This window comes from Tenrec ecaudatus, chromosome 2 (genome assembly GCF_050624435.1).
Source record: "Tenrec ecaudatus isolate mTenEca1 chromosome 2, mTenEca1.hap1, whole genome shotgun sequence".
Lineage (NCBI taxonomy): Eukaryota > Metazoa > Chordata > Mammalia > Afrosoricida > Tenrecidae > Tenrec > Tenrec ecaudatus.
In genome coordinates this window covers 60,071,562-60,084,219 of record NC_134531.1, presented here as the reverse complement: position 1 = coordinate 60,084,219, position 12,658 = coordinate 60,071,562, and positions in this window count along the sequence as shown.

Genomic DNA, 12,658 nt, shown 5'->3' with positions numbered 1-12,658 from the left:
GGAAGGTTGTGAGCTTCATTATTGCTACACTGAACCCTGAGTAACTCATCTCCTCTGTACTACCCCTATGCAAGGGATGCCCAGCTGTCTACAGATGGGCATTGGGTCCCCATCATGCATTCCTCTCATTCACGATGATATCATGTTTTCCCCCGCCTTTGTTGCTTGAAACTTGGTCCCCTCGGCCCTTCATGATCACACATGTTGGTATGCTGCTTCCATGTGGGCTTTGTTGCTTCTGGACTAGATGACCACTTGTTTACTTTCAAGCCTTTAAGTCCCCAGACGCTATACCTCTCAATAGCCGGGCCCCATCAGCCTTCTTCACCACACTTACTTATGCACACATTCGTCTTCAGCGTTTATGTGAGGAAGGTGATCACACAATGCTGGTTTTTGAAACTTACTTTCATTCAGTCAATACTGACTCATAATGATCCTCTATTGCGCAGAGTTGAGGTGGGGGGGAATGAGTAGCTGATAAAAACAAAAGCAGAAGGCCTCGGTGTATAAAAATAGGAAAGGAAGAGTCCATTCCTGCCTGAAATTACCTTTAGTAACTAGGAACAATTTACAATCATACAATGTGATAACTTATTCTGTGTTTGCTGATATTCTGTTAAGTTTTTGAAAAGGTAACCTTTCTCGCTGCTGAAATCACAGAACATTTTTATTTCACTGTTTTGCCGAAGTTCAGTTCAGATTGGGAGTAGATCAAAACCACCAGCATGTAACCGTTGAGTTTATTCTAACTCATAGAAGCACTAGAGGATACAGTAGAACTCCCCCCGAGGATTTCTAAGGTTGGAAATCATTATGGAAGCAGGTTGCCATGTCTTCTTCCTGTAGAGCAGGAAAAGGGGTTGAATCACTGACCTTTTCACTCCATGCTGAGCATTAAACACTGAACCACGTGAGCTTCTTAAGGAGTAACACACCCAAACAAAACTAACTGCCATCAAGACTCAGGATGACCTAATGTAGGAATTCTGAAATTATAAACCTATATAGGAGCAAATTGCCTCATCTTTTTCACTTGGAATGACTGATGAATTTGAATTGCCAACCTTGCAGTTAGCAGTTAATGACTGTGGTAGTTATATAATTTCGTATCAACTTTGAAGATTTGAAAGTGTAGGGGTGGAATCTAGCCTGTCAATTAGGTCACAGTCTGTTAGTACCTCCTGGTGGGTGTGACCTACCCCTCTTTCTCTGCTCTCCTGCTGGCAAGCCACACGGAGACCTGCTAGCCTTGTGATGTAACTACCACCATCTGATCCACGAGACTTAGTACCCACCAGCCTGTGATCTTCCTGCATTCTGCATCGTTGAATATGGCTGTGAGAGTCTGAAGAAGGATTTATGGATTAGCATCAGACTTGTGGACTAGTATTAGACTTATGGACTTGCTCTGGACTGGACTGGAATGTTTGCTTCATGTGTAATTACTTCTTGATATAAAGCTCTTTTATATATATATATATATATATATATATATATATATAGTTTTATTTCTTTAGTCAACCTGGCCTAACTCAGTGACATATTCCACAGTGCCAACAGAGCTCCAAGGAATAGGCAGATTTATGATATTTATAGTTTATGCTTTAGATAATGATTCCAGTGGGCAATCATATTGCAACTTTCACAATACAAGGAATGAATGATTATTTGTGAGCATCTATGATAAGAGTTCTACATAAATGTATTCAGGTAGAGGAAATGGTGTCAAAGGAATTAATGGTCCATTTTTTCCCGAATTATTGGATGAATGTCATTTTTGTGATTTTGTCTTAGCATATATCTTTTAAGGCACACGCAAACAAATTATAAAAATGCTTTAACAGACGTTTTCTGCACTCCCTGTCAGTTCGGTGGATGCGGTGGCTTGTGTGTTGCTGTGATGCTGAAAGATATGCCACAGGCATTTCAAATGAGGTAGACTCTGAAAATGAACATGTTTCAGTGAAGCATCCAGCCTAAGAACAAACGAGGAAGAAGGAACTGCCTGGCAACATTGAAAAACTTAGCCATTGAAAACTGCATGCAGAGCATGAGGACATTGTCAGGTGCTGAAGAGTTTATGAACAGAAGAAGAGCATTGTCAGAGATAGAGCCAGACTGTAGGCCCCTAAACTCAGAAGGTACTCACAGTATGACTGAGGAAGATCTTCCTTCTCAAAATAGAGTTGAACATAATGACATACCTGGAGTAAATCTTGTGGGATTAAGTTTTTGGTATCTTCATTTACTGATGGAGCAGGATTCAAAATGAAAAGAAACAGCTAGCTACAAACTTCTATTAATAATCCAAACGGAATGTCTGATACACAAATCTAGCGCATGCCAAGTCCTCAAAAATGAAGGGGAACACAGAAAGATAACGCCCTACGTGTTAGTGAACTACAGTGGACACCTCGAGTCAGGAAACCATACGCCTTACAATGCAGGGAATGACACAGTCCAGAAGAATGGCGTGGCATTTATCATCAAAAAAGGGAATTTCAAGATCTATCTTGAAGAGCAATATTGTCTGTGATAGGATTATATCTATCGACCTTGAAGGAAATCAAACCAATAGAGCTACTATTCAAATTTATGCACCAATCACTACAGTTAGTGATGAACAAGTTGATGAATTCTACAAATGTCTTCAATCTGAAATTGATTCAATATACAGTCAAGATGCATTGATAATTTTTGCCAATTGAAATGCAAACGTTGGGAACAAAGAGGAAAGAACAGCAATTGGAAAATATAATTTTGGTGATAGACATGAAGCTGGAGATCCCATGACAGCGTTTTGCAAGACCAATGACTTATTCATAGCAAATACCTTTATTCAACAATGAAAAGGGCAGCTATACACACGGATTTCTCCAGATGCCTTACACAGGAATTAAATTGGCTACATCTGTGGGGTGAGACAATGAATGAAGATGCTCAATATCAGAAGCTAAAACCAGGTTAGGGATGATTGTGGAACAGACTACAAATTGATTTTATGTAAGTTCGGGTTGAAGGTGAAGAATATTTAAAGAAGTTCTGAGAGGTAAAATACCATCTTGAGTATATTCCACTTGTATTTCGAAAGCATCATAAGAACAGATTTGCTCCGTTGAATAGTAATGGAAGAAGACCTGATGAGCTGTGGGAGGACATCTAGAATATTATACACGAAAAGAGCAAGAGGTCAGTAAAAGACAGGAAAGAAAAGATCAAAGTGGTTGTCCGAGGGGTTAAACTTACCCTCAACTGTACAGTAGCTAAGGTAAATAAAAGAAATGAAGTCAAAGAGCTGAGCAGAAAATGCCAAATGGCAACTGGAGAAGACAAAGTAAAATATTATGAAATGTGCAAAGACTAAGAATTAGAAAACCAAAAAGAAAGAACACACACCATATACCTAAAGCTTAAAAAACTTAAGAAAAAAATCAAACCTCAGGATTCAATCTTGAAAGGTTCCATGGGCAAAATATTAAATGCTGCAGGACGCACCAATAGAAAGTGGACAGAAGACACAGTGTCAAAAAGAACTGGTCAACACTCCACAACTTCAGAGGCAGCATATGAGAAGGAACCGATAGTGTTTAAGGAGGACGTCCAAGCTGCACAGAAAACTTTTTCCAAAAACAAGGATTCAGGAATGGATGACATGCAGATGGAAATGTTTGACCAAGCTGAGGAAGCACTGGAAGCAATCACTATGCCAAGAAATTTGAAAGACAGCTATTTGGCCAGCTGACTGGAAGAGATCCATATTTGTGTCCATTCCAAAGAAAGGCAACCCAACAGACTGCTCAAATTATGAAACAACATCATTAATATCATATGTAAGCTAAGCAAAATACTGCTTAAGATCCTTCAAGAACGGTTGCAGCAAAACATTGACAGGGAATTGGCAGACATTCAGGCCAGATTCGGGTCAGATCAGAAGAGTATGTGGAGCCAGGAATATAATTGCTGATGCCAAATGGATTTGGGCTTACAGCACAGAATGCCAGAAAGATGTTTACTTGTGTTCATTAACTATGCCAAGGCATTAAATGGTGTGGATCATAACAAATTATAGATAGCATTGAGAAGAATGGGAATTCCAGAACACTTCATTGTGCTCATGTGGAACTTACATATGGATCACCAGGTAGCAATTCAAACAGAACAAGGTCATACTGCATGGTTTAAAATCCAGAAAGGTGTGTGCTCAGCTTGTATCTTCTCCCCATATGTATTCAATCTGGTTATGGAGCGTAGAGTCAGAGAAACTGGATTATGTGAAGAGAAATGTGACATCAGGAATGGAAGTGGGCTTATTAACAACCTGCTTTTTGCACACAACACAGTCTTGCTTGCTGAAAGTAAGGAGGACTTGAGGCCCTTGCTGATGAAGATGAAGGTTGCAGCCTTTGGTGTGGATGACAACTTAATTGTAAAGAGCAAAGTCCTCACAGATCAACAGGTGACATTATGATAAACTAAGAAAAGATTGAAGCTGTCAAGAATTTTCTTTTTGGATCCATAATCAATGCTCATGGAAGCCACAGTCAATAGATCAAAGACGCAACACATACTGAGGCAAAAGACCTCTTTAAAGTATTGAAACATGAGGAGGGTACTTTGAGGATTTAGGTGTGCCTTACCAAGTCATGGAATTTTAAATTACCTTAATGAGACGGGGAAATAGGACATTGAATAAGGAAGATAGACAAATAATTGAATTTTGGTGGTGTTGCAGAATTTTTAAAGTACCATGGACTTCCAAAGAACAAACAAATCTGTTTTGGAAGAAGCACATCCAGAACTCTCCTTAGAACAAGATCGGCAATATTTCATCTTGTGCTCTTTGGACATGTTGTTCAGAAAGACCCTTTTCCCTGGAGAAGGATAACAAGCTTGGTAAAGTTGAGGGTCGATGAAAAAGAGGACGGCCCTGAGAAGAAGGACTGACGCAGTGACTGTGACCGTGGGCTGGAGCCTAGAAACGCGAGGGTGTTTTGCTTTGTTGTACAGAGGGTTGCTAGGTGTCTGACTCAATGACATCTAACAACAACAATATACATTTTTATATTTTTACTATTTTTATATACAATCATAACACTTTTAATAACATGAAATCGTGATAATAAAACTAACAACACTGCACCTATCTCCTATAAAGCAACGAGATTTTCTTTATAAGATCATAAAAGTAAGACACATTTATGCTGAGTGGTTTTTTCCAATTATATTTGCTTTTCTTTAAAAAATAAATACTTGTCCTGTGATATGCCAAATATTCTATTTTTTAGTAGGATCAGCTTACTTAATATAGAATAAGAAGAAATCAAGTTTTAGACACAGTATTTGGAAAATGTAACCAAACTTTGAATCTAGCTTGGTTATTTAAAATGGATATAATATTTACTTATCAAAGGGTTGGGGTTTTTTTTGCCATTGTTAAGACTGATAAAGTCTTCCAGACATCTCATATTTTAACTGAATGCACGAAACAGCTCTGCCTTAACTAATACCAGAACGTAAGGCAATTAGCTATCACCAATGAAAATCTTTCCAATTCCAACTGAAGTCTGTTGCAGAAACCAGAGGAAAGCAAATGGTTTCCAATAATGACAGCTTGGAAAGTAACAAGCAGGAAATAAACTCACTTTTCTATTAGCTCCAATCAAAAATAATGGGAAGAAAAACACTTGGCTCAAGAATAAAATTTGAACATTAAAAATGCAAAATTAATCTTATTCAGTTCTCCTCCTCCAATATGATCAGAAAAAAATGTTGAGTTAAGAGAGAAAATTTTACCAAACAGATATTGAACCACATACTAAGCTTAGTAGATAACACTTAAATTCTTGCACATGTGGTAGTCTCTGCTATTATTTAAAGACTGCTGGTCCTGGAAGTGCAAATTAATATATAATGAAAGGGAAGAATATGACTGTGAGATGAGGCAGCTGATACATGAGCAGTTGTTGACATGGAAAACAAGGAACGACTCCTGCAACTTATATTCTAGAGTGCCATAAACTTCCACATTACAAAAAGAACGATTTTCTGTGGCAGTGAAGAGGAAGGACAGACATCTTGAGGAATAATTCTTGCGATGTCCTTCATTTGAATAGATTTGGGAAGAGTGAAAATGATAACTGAAGCAGTATTTTGACTCCGTTGTTGTTTTGCTTTATTTTAAAATCATTTTATTGGGGACTCATACAACTCTTATCATAATTCACACATACCAAAAAAAAATGAGGAGCTGATATCCAGGTCTCAAGTAGAAGGCAAATGTTTTGAGAATGATGATGGCAACACATGTACAAATGTGCTTGACACCATGGATGGATGGACTCTTTTTTTATATGGTAAGAAAAGTGTTTCTCTCTCTCTCTCTCTCTCTCTCTCTCTCTTTCTCTCTCTCTCTCTCTCTCTCTCTCTCATAACTGGGAGTGTGACCTTTATTTTTGCTTTCCAGGGCCTTTTTTTGAAGTATTTTTTTAACTTTGTAGAACACATGCCCACCAAAACATACTCCAACAATTTCTACATGTTTCATGCAGTGATGGCGATTACATCTTGCTACTTGCATAATCTCAAATTATCCTTGCCTTCCTTTTCTGAGTCGTTTGTCCCCTTTTAATGTAAACTCACTGCCCCTAACCTTTTGAGTTGCTCTTGCGAATTTGATCTCATGATATAGATATTTCTTTAAATGAGTGCAAATCTCTATGCAGGCAGTCTTTGCTATTAAACTATTGTTTAAAGAAAGCTTTACAGGAAATTTTTGGGCAAAGGTTTCTGTAGTAATTCTTTTCTCATGGAAACACTTCTGAGGATTTCATCCAGCCTCAATGGCTCCAGACCACCTGGATTCTCTGAAAAGCTTAAATTCGATTCAGTATTTCCAACCTTTTGATCAGAACTATTGTCCAGAATTTTTATCAATACTTAGTTAAATTATGTAGGAAAACCCTAAATCATAAAATGATCAGTCTAACTGTCAGGCAAAGTATAATCTTACTTTTTAAAATGATTCACCTTTCTAAAAATAAACATATTCTGGTTCTTAAAATAGGAAAGACAGAAATCAGTTATCTCATTTCCGGCAGCCTTCCAACCACATTTGTAGAAACAGTTGAGCCTTAGCCAGGTTCTCAGAATTGAAGTATTTATGAGTAGCACAGCAATTAAAAATGCCCAATAGGTTTTTCTTCTTAGTAACTTTGAATGCTAGGATACAAAAATCAATGTTCATTTTTAATGCAAAACATATGGCCTCCATGAAATTTATTCCCAGCAAAGCTTGTCATAAAATATTAAAAATTGAAAAGCATTTTAAAAACATAAAATAAAAGGAAGTGTGATTTCCAAGCACCCTTCTTTAAAAAGCGTGAATTCACTGAACTACACTAAAGCATTAGATGAAATCATGGTAACAGAATGGAAAAGAAGTAAACAAATTCTCATGCAATCAGAGGAAAAAGAGTGGGTTGGGCTGATGATAGGTTAATTTTTTAATGGTTCCAATATTCAACCCTCCTTGGATCCCTGCTAAGTTTTCAGTGCTCTTATATTGTAGGAGGGACATTCCACCCATCTCATTAGTCTGGATTCAGCCATGTTATGTGCATTTCGTTGCAAATGATATGATCAGATACTTGAAAAAGTGTTCAAGTCTGAAGATTTTCTCTCTTTTCTTTCTTTCCAAGGAGAAGCTTCTCAGGCTGATTGAAGGTAGGGCATGTGACCAGACCCCAAAATTTGAGGCCACACTAGGTCACTAAACTACACCAATTGTTACATACAAAAATAAGGCAAGGTAAAACAACCTTTCTGGCATAAATTACAGACTGAAGACCAATGGATTATTATTTTTCACATATGTGTGTACATATATGTTAAATAACACACTTGCATTTCAACTTTGTTTACCTAAATAATCCAGTGACATTAGCTGCATTCTTCATGTGGTCATCCCTACTATCTGTTTCTAAATTTTTCTATAGCCCTTAATAGAAATTCACAGCTCCCTAAACCATTTTTCTTGCCCATTTTCTCCCTCCTTCTTATTCATCGTAACCACAAATAAACGTTTGCCTCTATACACCACCATATTCTAGATATTTCATAAGATGTCCTTGCCTTACACACCAGAGTTCTTGCCAGTGGACATATTTTGAGCTATTAAGTGAGGAAAATAAAGCAATGCAAAGTGGGAAGAACCATCTATTATAAAAATCAAACAAATGCACTATTGTTTTATTATGTAAGGGATATTCTTATAGGTAGTCCTAAAACAGATTTGTTTATTCTTTTGATAAGATCTGTCTATACAATATTCTCTGCCAACACCATAATTCAAATGCATCAATCCTTCAATCTCCCATTTGAACTGTGCAGTTTTTGCATGCTTTTGAAACAATTGAATATATTGTAACTTGACTCAACTGCTCCTTAGTCCTCAAAGTGATACCAAAACCTAAAACCAAACCTACTGTCACCTGTCATTTATCCCCCCAGAACAACTGGTAGATTGGAATTCCTGACCTGATACTTAGCGGCCCAATCTCCTCCGTCATCAGGACTACATGTTCTAAGTGACACCTTTGTTTAGCTACACTTTAAAGAAATCTTTATAATAGATTTGTCCAATATATTGTTTTCTTTCTCTCTCTCTCTCTCTCTCTCTCTCTCTCTCTCTCTCTCTTTTATATTAAACTTTTTATTGTGAGTTGGTTGGGGTTTACAGAGCCCATTTAACAATTTGTACACATTTCATCTCATTGCATTTTTTATTATTATTAATCCATTTATAGGGAGCTGTACAGATTCCATACGAATCCATAATTCAATTTGGTCAAGCATAATTGTACAGTTGCTACCACAATCAGTTTCTAAACATTTTCTTTCTTCTTGAACTCCTTGGTATCAGCTCACCTTTATCCTCTCCATCCCCCGGGAACCTTTATTGTTATTATTAATTTATTATTCGTTATTTTACCTTTTTGCTGTGTTTAACCCCATCCAATATATCCACTCATCTACAATCCTGTTGTTCTTGCTATTAGCTCTCCCTTCCATCCCTCCTCTCTCACCCCATCCTCAGGAAGACATTACTCCTGTTACTGCTTCTGAAGGGTTATCTATCCTGGCTTCCATGCATCGAATGATCTTAATTATGTAATTGAACCTACGTAGGGCTAACAAGATTAATGAGGTAAAACCAAAACCATAATAGTAAGTGGAGGAAATGTTAAAAAACTAGGGTATAGTTATATGTTTTATCAGTGTTATACCGCACCTTGGATTTATCATCTCTTTTGTGTGGCCTTTCTGTGAGGGACTGTCCAATTGTCTTAACAGGTGGGTTTGAGTCTTCACTTTGTCTACACTCCGTCATACCCATTTGATTGCTTGTTTGTGAACTTCTGATCCCCATTCCTGTTGACATCTCATGATCACACGGACTGGTGTGCTTCTTCCTTGTGGGCTTTGTTGCTTCCCAGATAGATGACTGTTTATCTTTAAGTCTGTAAGACCTCAGATGCTATATTTTTAATAGCCAGGCACCATCAACATTCTTCACCACATTTGCTTATGCACCATTTTGCCTGCAGCAATCATGTTTGGGAAGGTGGGTATCATACAGTGCCATATTCTTAGAACAGACTGTTCTTCTACATAGGCAAGAATTAACTCCATCTGTTGTGTGTGTGTATATATATATCCTATATTTACATGTTTACATATATACATATCTGTGTTTTTACTTATGTACATAATATTTATTTTCTTTGTCTTTCCTCCTGCCCCACTAATCATGTTTACCCATCAATCAACTCTCAATAATCAAACATGACTAAGAACAATCCACCCTCCTCAGAGTCAATTTTAGAATCCTTGCTATTCCCCAGAAGACTAATGGGGTATAAGTGTTGTTAGGTAAGCAGGACATGGGATATGACACCCTGAAAGAAAACGAGTTTGGGCTGATGGATTATAACAAGTTCTGCTCACATTTTAACAGAGAGATATTTCATTACTCTGGGTCAGTATACCAGTTAGACTTGGAACTATTTGTATGGTCTATCTCTCTCTGTCTCTCTCTCTCTGTCTCTCTCTCTTTTTCTCTGTCTCATGTGTGTGTGTGTGTGTGTGTGTGTGTGTGTGTGTGTATCTATACAAGATAGGCAGGATAAGGAATCCCAAGGAGACAGCCAAGGGACCAAAGATTGGAGTGGGCGTGGCATGCAGGGGAAGAGGAGAGGGACATGAGTGCTCTTGAATTTCTTAAGTGCTGTTTTCAGGAGCAATGATTGTGGATCCAAATAAAAATAGAATCGCTGACAACTTTAAACTTTTCTCTATTAGTCATAATATTGACTAATCCTTTTTCACAGTGTCTCTGGGTACTCCATTTGCCTCCTTTCCAGACTTCCTACATTGTTCATAATTTTGCCCATAGAAACTTTCAGTATTGTAACCTCAATTTTTTTCTTCTGTTCTTTCCACTTGAGAAATGCTATGCATGTCCTTTCCTTTTAGTTTTCTAAGTCCAGGTCTTTGCATATTTCATTATAATTTATCATCTTGAGCTGTCCTTTGAAATTTGTTCAGCTATTTTAATGTACCATTTCTTCCATTTGCCTTAGCTAGTCTATATTCAAGAATATGTTTCAGAGTTTCTTTTGACACTCAATTTAGTCTTTTGATTTTTTCTTGTCTTTTTTTTTTTTGGATAAATGAATTGAACTTGTACAAATGCTGCTATCATCATTTTCAAAACATTTTCTTTCAACTTAAGCTGCTTGATATCAGCTCCTCTTTATTCCTTCTCTCCCCCACCCTAAGTGAACACTTAATACATTATATATTATTATTATTATTTCATATCTACACTATCTGATGTATCCCTTCACCCATAGTTCTGTTATTCATCCCCCTTCAGGGGGATTATACATCCATCATTGCCATCAGTACCTCCTTCCTCTCCTCCCCCACCCCTCATGGAATCATTACTCCCTTTACTGCTTCCAAGGGATTTATCTATGCTGAATTCCATGTGTCAATAGCTCTTGTCTGTACCAATGTAGATCCGCCATTCTAACATGATTTTTACGGTAGAACTGGTTGAAATTAAGGTCTGCGTTTCTTATCTTTTAAAGGATCTTTTGCTTTCATTGGAAGTTATGTTTTTGATGTCATCCTTCAACTCCTCTGATCTTGCTTATTAATTAATATTCAGTGTATCAAATCTATTCTATTAATATGAGACATACTCAAGATTGTCCTTTGGCTCCCACTTGTTATTATTCTCTTCAGCTTTTCTTGAACTTGCATATGAATAGTTAATAATGTGTTCCACAACCAGCCCCTGGCTTGGTCTAACCAATGATATCAGACTTCACCATTGTCTATTCCCATGGATGTAGTCAATTTGATTCACATGCATTTCATCTAGTGAGGTCCAACTAATTCCAATGAATACAATGCTGGTTTTATAAAATGCTATCAAGTGAATTCTGGACTTTCTATCATGAGGACCATATTTTCAGCTACTGATCCTTCTTTGTTTCCTTTTTTTGCATTTAGACTACGAGTAATTATCCATGCACCTAATTGCATGTTTGGGCCACTTCAGATTGCAGAACTTGATAAAAATCTTCAATTTTTCATCTTTGTCATGGTTGGTTCATAGACTTGAATGATACTTGTATAAACTAGTCTTACTTGTAAGCATATGGATATGATCCTATTGATGAGCGCATTGTCCTTCAGGGCAGATATTTTATCTATCTATTCATTTTCTGTAGAGAAGTCCAAAATCAAGGAGACAGCAGGAGCCATCTTTCTAACAGCCCTCAGAGAAGACGTTGCCTTGTCTTGTCTAGCTGTTGGTGGTGACTGGTAATTCAAAGTTTGTGGTTGAATAAATCTAATCTGTATCTCTATCATCAAAGACCTTCTTTTCTGTGTGTCTTTATGTCCCCTTCCCTTTGGTCTCCCTTTAAAAGCTATATAATTATTTTCTTTTTTAAACATTTTATTAGGGGCTCATACAACTCTTATCACAATCCATACATATACATACATCAATTGTATAAAGCACATCTGTACATTCTTTGCCCTAATCATTTTCAAAGCATTTGCTCTCCACTTAAGCCCTTTGCATCAGGTCCTCTTTTATTTCCCTCCCTCCCCGCTCCCCCCTATATAATTATTTTCTTTGCAGATGTTCCTTTTTCTTTTTAAAATAGTGTTTTTAGTATAAGTTTAAGAGAAAATTGGTTTTCCATTCAACAATCCCTACACATTTTGTTTCATGACATTGATTTCGATCCTGCAATATAGCAGTGCTCTTCAACTATCTCCCCGTGGTTACTGATTCCATTTGACATTCTTTCCTATTACTTCTGGCTTCTTAAGATTTATCCCTTGGCAGAGGTGGCCCTTTTGATGTCATGTGACTGATTGTTCTAAGGACTGCATATCTCCCTGGTGTTGTTGCCCATCTTACAAGCCTACTTACTTTTGGCTTGAGATGATCACTGGGCTTTGAATTCAGTTCCAGGCTTGAAGGGTGGCTTCTGGCTTCACCAGTCTTTATCTGACAAGTAAACCTACTCTCTTCTATTAGTATGAGTTTTACTCCATTTCCTCACCAGCC